An 8,750-nucleotide genomic window follows, 5' to 3' on the forward strand; every position below is an offset into this window, starting at 1 on the left:
GCTGTTTTGCAATAGTCTGGGGAGGAAAACACCTTAGCATTTATCATCTTCTGTTCCCTGCTACAAGCATTTTGTGTAAGGGAAGATGTAAAGAGAATAAATAACTTGCCCTAAAGGCACACAATTAATCTGTGTCAAGGCCAGCAAAAGAAATGATTTTAACCATTGCTTGCAAGAGCCTTTGCTCAAGGAGAATCTTCGGTGAGGGGATCACAGCCCCTTGTCCTCCCCAAAGTCTAAGGAAACTGCTGTGGCCGTGGAGGACCAGAGGATGATGCTGTGGGACCCTCACCCAGCCTCTGCCTCCTTTTGTAGAGGGGTTTGAGTTTGTGGAGCAATGTACCAGACCTAACAGCTCCAAGAAGGAAAAGGAAGGAAAGGGAAAGAAAAGAAAGGGGAAAAAAAGAAAGGGAAAGAAAGGGAAAAGAAAGGGGAAAGGAAAGAAAAAGAAAGGGGAAAGGAAAGAAAAAGAAAGGGGAAAGGAAAGAAAAAGAAAGGGGAAAGGAAAGAAAAAGAAAGGGGAAAGGAAAGAAAAAGAAAGGGGAAAGGAAAGAAAAAGAAAGGGGAAAGGAAAGAAAAAGAAAGGGGAAAGGAAAGAAAAAGAAAGGGGAAAGGAAAGAAAAAGAAAGGGGAAAGGAAAGGAAAGGAAAGGAAAGGAAAGGAAAGGAAAGGAAAGGAAAGGAAAATTATACCCTCCAAACCCTTCTGTTTTCAGTAAAGTGAAATTAAGAAAAACCAAAATGTGGCAAAATACTTTTAAACTGGAAGGAAAAGCATTTCCCACACACACTAGGGGTAAGACATTTTTTTCTTCCTTTTCTTATTTTCAAGAAGGTTTTCTGATTTCTGGTTTGGTTTTTGTTGTTTTGGTTTGTTTTTTTCAATGAAAAATCCAGCGAAGGCACCAAAGGTTTTGCAAAACCTCACCAAATTGCCAAATTAACCTTTGAGGTGGAGGGAGATCAGCTGGAAAAATATCAGCTTGGACCCTTGGCTGCATCCCAGTCCCCCCAACCCAATGCCCACTGGACACGGGGACCTTCACCTCTGTTCACAGCCCTGCATACAACTGGCTGGATTTGCTAAAATCATAAGGAATTACCAGAAAAAAACAAACTGGTGCAGAGCCTGGGCACTGGGAGGTTTTCTGAGAGAGCTCCAACCTCTCTCTGGTGCCTTTTCTTCTTGAAGTGAGGCATAAAATAAATTGGAGCTGCTGGCTGTGGTAAACATTCTCTCCAAACATGCCTGTTCTTGATGCCCCAAATGCAGATATTCAATTGTGGAAGAAAATGGAGAAAGAAAAAAAAAAAAAGAAAAGAGAAAAAAAAAAGAAAAAGAAAAGAAGAGGAAAAGAAAAGAAAAGGAGAGAGAGAGAGAAAAAACCCGACGCTTCCAAGACACTAAAAATAGACTCTGATCACTTACCAAATGGTAAAATGAAAATGATTTGCTTTGAATAGTCTCCAGAAAGGCTCAGATACAATGTCTTGTGGAGCAAAATTGAATCAGTTGAAAGTGCAGACGCCAGCTCAGCCTAATCCCTCCCAGCTGCTTTGCTTTGCTTTTTTTCCAACAAGCAGCCCCTAAAAGTCTTCTCCCTAATCCTGCAAACTGAAATTCAATCTTGTATTTTTTTTTTTAAATCAAGTTTCAAGCCTGGGGCTTGCAGGGTGGGGGAAGAGGAGGAGGGAGGGCTTTGGGGTTGCCTCCTTCCCCTCGCCCTGACTGCAGTAAACACAGCCTTGAATTCAAGGAAAAGCTTTAGACTACAATTCGCTTGGCTTGAGCCAAACACACAAATCTGATGCCTTTAAAGCCCCTCCAGCAGAAGGTAGATTGCTTTGAGATGTCACTAAATGGCTGTCTGGTTGCTGCCTTTTTTATTGTTGATTGGGGGCCCAAGGAGACCTTGTCTCTGGGTTGTTTTTTCTTTTTTTCCCCTTTTTTTTCTTTTTTTCGGTGTCTGCTTTTATCAGTGAATTTGGGTTGGGCATTTACCTAATGCAAAGACCAAGACAAACAATTTCTCACAGAGGCTGGTGATTGTGACCAGCAGTGCATGTACAGGCTCTGCTATCTCAGGGAATATCGAGAGGTATTTATGACACTTTCTCAAGAGTTTCCCAACTCCTGCCCTCCTCTCCCCCAGCTCCTGCCCTGTGTCTGACTTCCAAGGACTCAGCAAAGGCTCCCAGGGCATCCCCATCTTCAGCTCCTTCCACAGCACCTGGGAACATAACTCCATGCACTTCCAGACTTGCCTCATCAGTCTTTCCCACCTGATGGTTCACTGATCCCAATTTTTTTTTCATCATCAAGTGATGCTGGTTTGGTTTTGGAGAATAATTGAGAATAGATAAAATAACAGCCAAGCATTCAAAGCCAAATCCCAAGGCTCAGCGTCCTGATAATCCAAATTCCTGGGTCTGAACATTTCCAAACTTAAGGCTTCAAGGGTTTTTCCCTCTTGGCCCTGCAAGGGTCTTGTTTGAACCCAGGTCAGGGTCCAGAATCTGAGCAGGAAAAAAAAAAGATGGATAAATGTGAGAGGAAGGAGGGTGTCTGTTGTACAGTGTAGAAAGTCCCTTAGGAAAAGGCATAGATTTGCCTGATCAGAGAAAGACTATGAGGAAGAGAAAAGAAAAGAAAAGAAAAGAAAAGAGAAGAAAAGAAAAGACGAGAAAAGGAAAACGAGAAAAGAAGAGACGAGAAAAGAAAAGAAAAGAAAAGAGAGAAGAGAAGAGAAGAGAAGAGAAGAGAAGAGAAGAGAAGAGAAGAGAAGAGAAGAGAAGAGAAGAGAAGAGAAGAGAAGAGAAGAGAAGAGAAGAGAAGAGAAGAGAAGAGAAGAGAAGAGAAGAGAAGAGAAGAGAAGAGAAGAGAAGAGAAGAGAAGAGAAGAGAAGAGAAGAGAAGAGAAGAGAAGAGAAGAGAAGAGAAGAGAAGAGAAGAGAAGAGAAGAGAAGAGAAGAGAAGAGAAGAGAACTTATCAGGAGAGAGTGGAAAACTGAGGTGGGAACCTTTGATATCACTTGTCTTACCCTGATATATACAACGACAAAGGATGTATTCTACATAACACCACTGCAGCTGCCACACCCACAGGGGTATTTGAAATTGGAAATCAGTCCCATACCATGAAAATCACAGATTTCACAGGTGCAGAGATTATTATTTTGTCTGTTCCCAATGTCCACTTTTCTTCATCTTGTTGGCATAACGGTCTTTACCCTCTCCCCATGTCAGGAGCAAATTTCTACTTGTTATTTCTGCTTTGAGACGTGGGGTTATATGACATTTACTCTGACAACATCCATTCTTGCTCTCTGTATCCATCCCCACCAGTCTGATAGAAGGCTGGCTCACAGCAAATGATAAAAGCATTATTAATTAAGCTACTTTGAGCTGAATTACCTCTTGTATAGTGAGGGTCAATACATTGGGCAACCAGACTGAATGGCCCCATGTGTTGGTTGCTGGATTTTCTGGTGTAAACTGATGGATGGTTTAGATAAACAGAAATAAACGGGTGGAGATACACAGGTATGTGGGGGAGGGATGGATTAGAGTAATTTGCATAATGATGTAGATATATGCAAGGTCTGTGCAGAATTTGATATTAATACAGAAATGATGATGGAGAGAAAGCATTTGTATTTGACATGGATTAAACAGCCTAGCCAGGGGTTTGGTATGGTAAGTGTGGTCTTGATGTACATGAGGATAAGCAGAATAGATGTGGGATGTGTTGTGGCAGAGCAAGTCCCATCTGGGTGGGCAGAAAGTTTATGTAGGAGCTGGCTGGATGGCTGGATAGTGGAGCTAGGGATGAGGTGGCTGATGGGCTGCCTGGTGAACTCATGGGATAAATATGTAGACACAAGAGAGACTGACTGGATTTGCCGTAAAATAGAAATATTTTCAGATGCAGAGTTAGGTATGGGAGAAATATAGAGGGACAATGGAAGAAGGAAGGAAGGAAGGAGAGAAAGAGAAAGAGAAAGAGAAAGAGAAAGAGAAAGAGAAAGAGAAAGAGAAAGAGAAAGAGAAAGAGAAAGAGAAAGAGAAAGAGAAAGAGAAAGAGAAAGAGAAAGAGAAAGAGAAAGAGAAAGAGAAAGAGAAAGAGAAAGAGAAAGAGAAAGAGAAAGAGAAAGAGAAAGAGAAAGAGAAAGAGAAAGAGAAAGAGAAAGAGAAAGAGAAAGAGAGAAAGAAAGAAAGAGAGAGAAAGAAAGAACACAGAAAGCCTAAAATAAGCCTGAAATTAGCTAGACAGATAAATATGGATTGCAGCATACCCAAGCCTGATAGCCATGTTAAAATGAGCAAATAAGTGTCTGTATATCACGTATCAGTTTGTTGAATGGGTGTGGAACAGATAAACGTGGAAGAGAGAAAATTGGATTGGGTAGGTAGAGTAACTGCTGGGAAGTTAAGCAGAGTAAATGTAATGTGGATAGATTAAAATATGGAAATATGGACTATCGCAGGTAGATATTGCAAGTATGTAGCTGTAAGAGGTAGCAAGTAGATAAGTACAGGTATAATAGAGAACTTAGTGGGACATATGGAATAAATGGAGACATGGGCTGCTATCTCTATCAATTAACATGTTTAGGTAAAGAGATATGTAGAGATATTCTGAGCTACATAAATTTACTAAAAGTGATATGAGCAGCGTTGCCACTCACAGATATAAAATAGGAAAATGAATGTAAAGAGGAAGGGGTGATCCACTAAAAATACTGTGAATATTCTGGGGTTAGGTCAGCTGAGTAGAAATTGGATGGATGGGTGGATGAAGAGATGGGTATATATACCAACCAAAGAGATGATTAACTGAGCTTGTATTAGCTAGAAAGATTGACTAGATAAACCCGGAGAGAGCAGATTAATAAATCAAAGGTCAAAAGAGAAAGAGATTAGACTGAGATGGACAGGTTTACAGCACATAGAACATGTGTTGTCTGGATAAAGGAATGGAAAGATAGCTGGAAGGTTGGAATAAATATATGACTAATACAGCCAGAAAATATGGAGTAATAGGGTGAACAGGGCATTGATTATGGGGAATGTGGTTTGAGGGAAGAACAGATAAAAGAAGAACAATGACAGAGTTAATAGATGAGTAGTTAATAGCGTGACAGATGAGTAACACCCAAAGAGAGGGTATTTAGTCATCAAGAGTCCCTGCAAATTCAAAGACAGAGAAGCGTGAAATAGATGAACAAAAGAAGTGTTGGGTAGACACACACAAAAAAACCCCAATAAAATGTACAGACACGAGAGGAGAGTAGATATGGGAAAAAGCAAAAAAGCACTTAAGGAAGAGTCAGATAAAATAGGCGTGGAGTATATAGATTACATATAAAATTCATACAGAATAAAGAGATTATGCTGAAAAAAACCCCAAGCTTGGAACAATTAGTGAGCTAACAGGTTGGACTGGGTATTGGGCAGATAAAGAGGCAGAGGAGTAATCATGAGCTGGGAGTGTTGAGAAATTAGCCTGATGATCAAGTAGGAATTAGAAGGATGTTAAATGGGGAAGTAAATCCTGGACAGGATGATGGATGAAGAAGGATGTGGGTGCACATACAGATGAGCGAGTACCAGGAAGCTCATCAGAATGGGTACGAGTGAGCAGAGAGATGAATATGGATGGAACAAGGAGGGAGGTGAAAATATATAGTTTACCATGTGCTATGGAAATCCAGAGAGATTAATTAAAATTTGCATCAGATTGATTAGATAGGTAAGTAGTCACAGGCGTTAGCTTAATGAGCATGTATAAAAGAGAAAGTGAAAAAAAAAAGATGGTTAATCGTGGCATTAGTTGCACTGATGTCTCAGGCATGACAGGCAAAAGCAGAGCTGGTGAGTACATTAGTGCTATAAGAAAGGATTAGTAAGAAACGATTAGTAAATGTGAGCTAGACTAGTTGTGTGAGACATGAATGTACGCAAAATAGGCAAAGAGGTCAGGTAAATGAGAATACATGGGGAAAATGGATTGCTAAGTGTTATGAAACTCAACTAGAAACACCTACAGGGGTGTGTGGGAGAGAAAATGAGGTGATCTGCAGTCGTGAGATGGACAGAAAGAGAACAGATCTGTTTACACATGGAACAAGCATAGAGAAATTACGTGATCAAGGCTGAAGATGTGACTCCAAACCAATTCTGAAACTAACCCTGATTCTAAACCCTGACACAAACCCAATCCTAAACTTAGAGTTTGTCCTAACACAACACTAAGCCAAACCTAACCCAACAGTATGTGAACATGGCACTAACCCATAACCCCAACCTCACCTAAAACTCTTCACCTAATATCTAATCCTAACACAAGCTGGGATCTACCAGTGGCCCTGATACTGACCATAATCCTGCCCTAAACCTAATCCATACCTCACCCTAACTCAGCCAAAACCCAAACATGATCCTAAATGTTGAACCAACCCTATCCCAACTCTAAACCAACCTCAACCCAACTCAAACCCTAACCAAACCCTGACCCTAACTCTAAGCAGGAACCCTTAACCCTACCTCTAAATTAATCTTAACCTTGCACCTTAGAGGAACAGGTAGAAATACACAATACATTTGTATTTAGCTGATATTAAACCGAGATAAAACAAATGAAAGATTAGGTAAATATGTCAGAGATGGAGTTATCATTTTTATTTATATATATTTGTTGGCTACAGACAGATAAGAGGGTTGGCTAAATGAGTGGGTATAAGGTAGAGATGAAGAAATTTAAAATGTCTGTGTAGAACAGTTACACCAGAGATCTTGGAGTGTGCAAGTAAATAAGAAAGTCATAGTTATGATCTCAGATCAGAGATCAGAGAGATGAAGATCTATAGAACTGAGTGATACGTGCAACCCATGGTTAAATCACACATCCAGGTAGGCTTGAGTAGACAGGTGTTTGTATGGGATGGACAGGTGAGGAACGAGGGAGGAGGAAATGTGAGGTGGGGAATACCCACAGAGCTGGGGAGCGGTGGAATGAGTGGGTATGGATGTTGTCAGAGCTTGTGGAAACATATGGAGAGGACAGGTAAGGGGGTGGGTTCAGGTTGGGAAAGTGGACAGGACTGTAAATGGTCAGTTTCTGCCTTTTTCAAATTGTGTTTTTTCAGTTTGTGACCCCTGCAGATGTGACCCGTGGAGGTCTCAACCCCTGCCCTGAGAGCTTTAGCCCATGGACCACGGGTGACCACTGCTCACTGCTCTCCCAAAGCCCTGGAAATGAGATGGGGCAGTGAGGGGAGCAGTCCCTCCATCATGACTCAGGATGGCTGGGGTAGGTGTATGGGGCAGATGGGCCAGTCCAGGGTGGTGGGAAGGGGCTGTAGGCTGATGTGCTCAGAGGTAAAATGTGCAAAGTCACTTAAGGCATGAGGTTGAGCTTTTGGAGAACAGGATCCAGACCTTTTTGCTGCCTGCCAGGCAGAGGGATTGCACAGGTCCCATGCTGATCCCAGTTCAGTGCCACCATGTCAGCCCATGGGACTGCATAGGTGGGTCAGCAGAGGGGTCAAGACCCATCTCAGCAGGAGGTGCAAGCACTCCTCCCTGCCATGAACAACATTGAGCTTTCCTCCACCTCAAAACATCTGCACTGACTCACAGTGTTTTGTTCTGCTCACTGCAGGGAACAAGCTGGTGACATGAGCAAGACCCATGTAGGACATCCCACCTTGCAATGGTCCCAAAAGCTGATGGGTTCTGCAGACCAGGGAGGGAAGGCTGAGGGGGCTGACCCCCAACCTTCTCATCTGCTTTTCCAGATTTGCTTTCAAAGGTTCAAAACCTGGCCCTGTAAATGTTTAAAAAGCGAGAAATTTAATCTTATATCTGTCAGAACATAGGATTAAATATAGGATCCAACTTCAAACACACATTTGTGAAAGCACAACTCTCCAAAACGCTTCCTTCACTTCACTTCACTTTAAGATTAACTTCATGCTTAAGTTCAAGTGACTTTAGTTTGCTGACTTGAGAAGAGTGGGAGCAGCGGGGTGGGAGCAGCGGGGTGGTTACCCACGGGACACAGCCCCACTCCTCCACAGCCCGTGGCACATCTCCAGTTGGCCTCAGTGGGACCAGGGTTTCACCTCATGCCCAGAAGCATTTCACTGGGTGGTTTCCTTGTGCGCTTAAGTACTTTCCTGAATTAGATTTTAAAGGAGTGAACTCTCCTTCTAGACTTTCTGGGGGGGGGGGAGAAAGAAAAGAAAAGAAGGGAGTGGAAGGAGAATGGGAATTTTTGAAGGTGCCCAAGTGCCAAGAGCCAGCCCTTGGAAGAGATTTGGGTTCTCACAGTTTCACCCAGGAGCCAGAGCAGATACCTCCGATAGGCACTGGGTGCTTTGAAAGATCCCACTCTGTACTTAGTTGTATCTTCAGACATCTAAATCCCTCTCAAAGTCTCACTCTTAGTGTCTAAATCCCAGGTGCCTAACTCACTTCTAGGAAAATCTCACACCAGGACTGATTCACTGAATCATTTATTATTTTTTTTTTTTTAAATCTGGTCCTCACTCACATAGGGCTTTCGAAAATCCCACTGCTAATCTCCTGTACCCAGGCATGTATCACTTTGAAGCCTGTAAAATAAATTACTTTCCACTCCTGGGGGACAGCAGCTACTTTGTCCCCGTTCATACTAAGTCAGATTTTTGTTTCTTACATATTAACACATAGAGTTATTTATATATATATTTTTTTTTTTTTTTTTTT

Source organism: Antrostomus carolinensis, unplaced genomic scaffold (assembly GCF_000700745.2).
Source record: "Antrostomus carolinensis isolate BGI_N321 unplaced genomic scaffold, ASM70074v2 scaffold27854, whole genome shotgun sequence".
NCBI classification, from domain to species: Eukaryota; Metazoa; Chordata; class Aves; order Caprimulgiformes; family Caprimulgidae; genus Antrostomus; species Antrostomus carolinensis.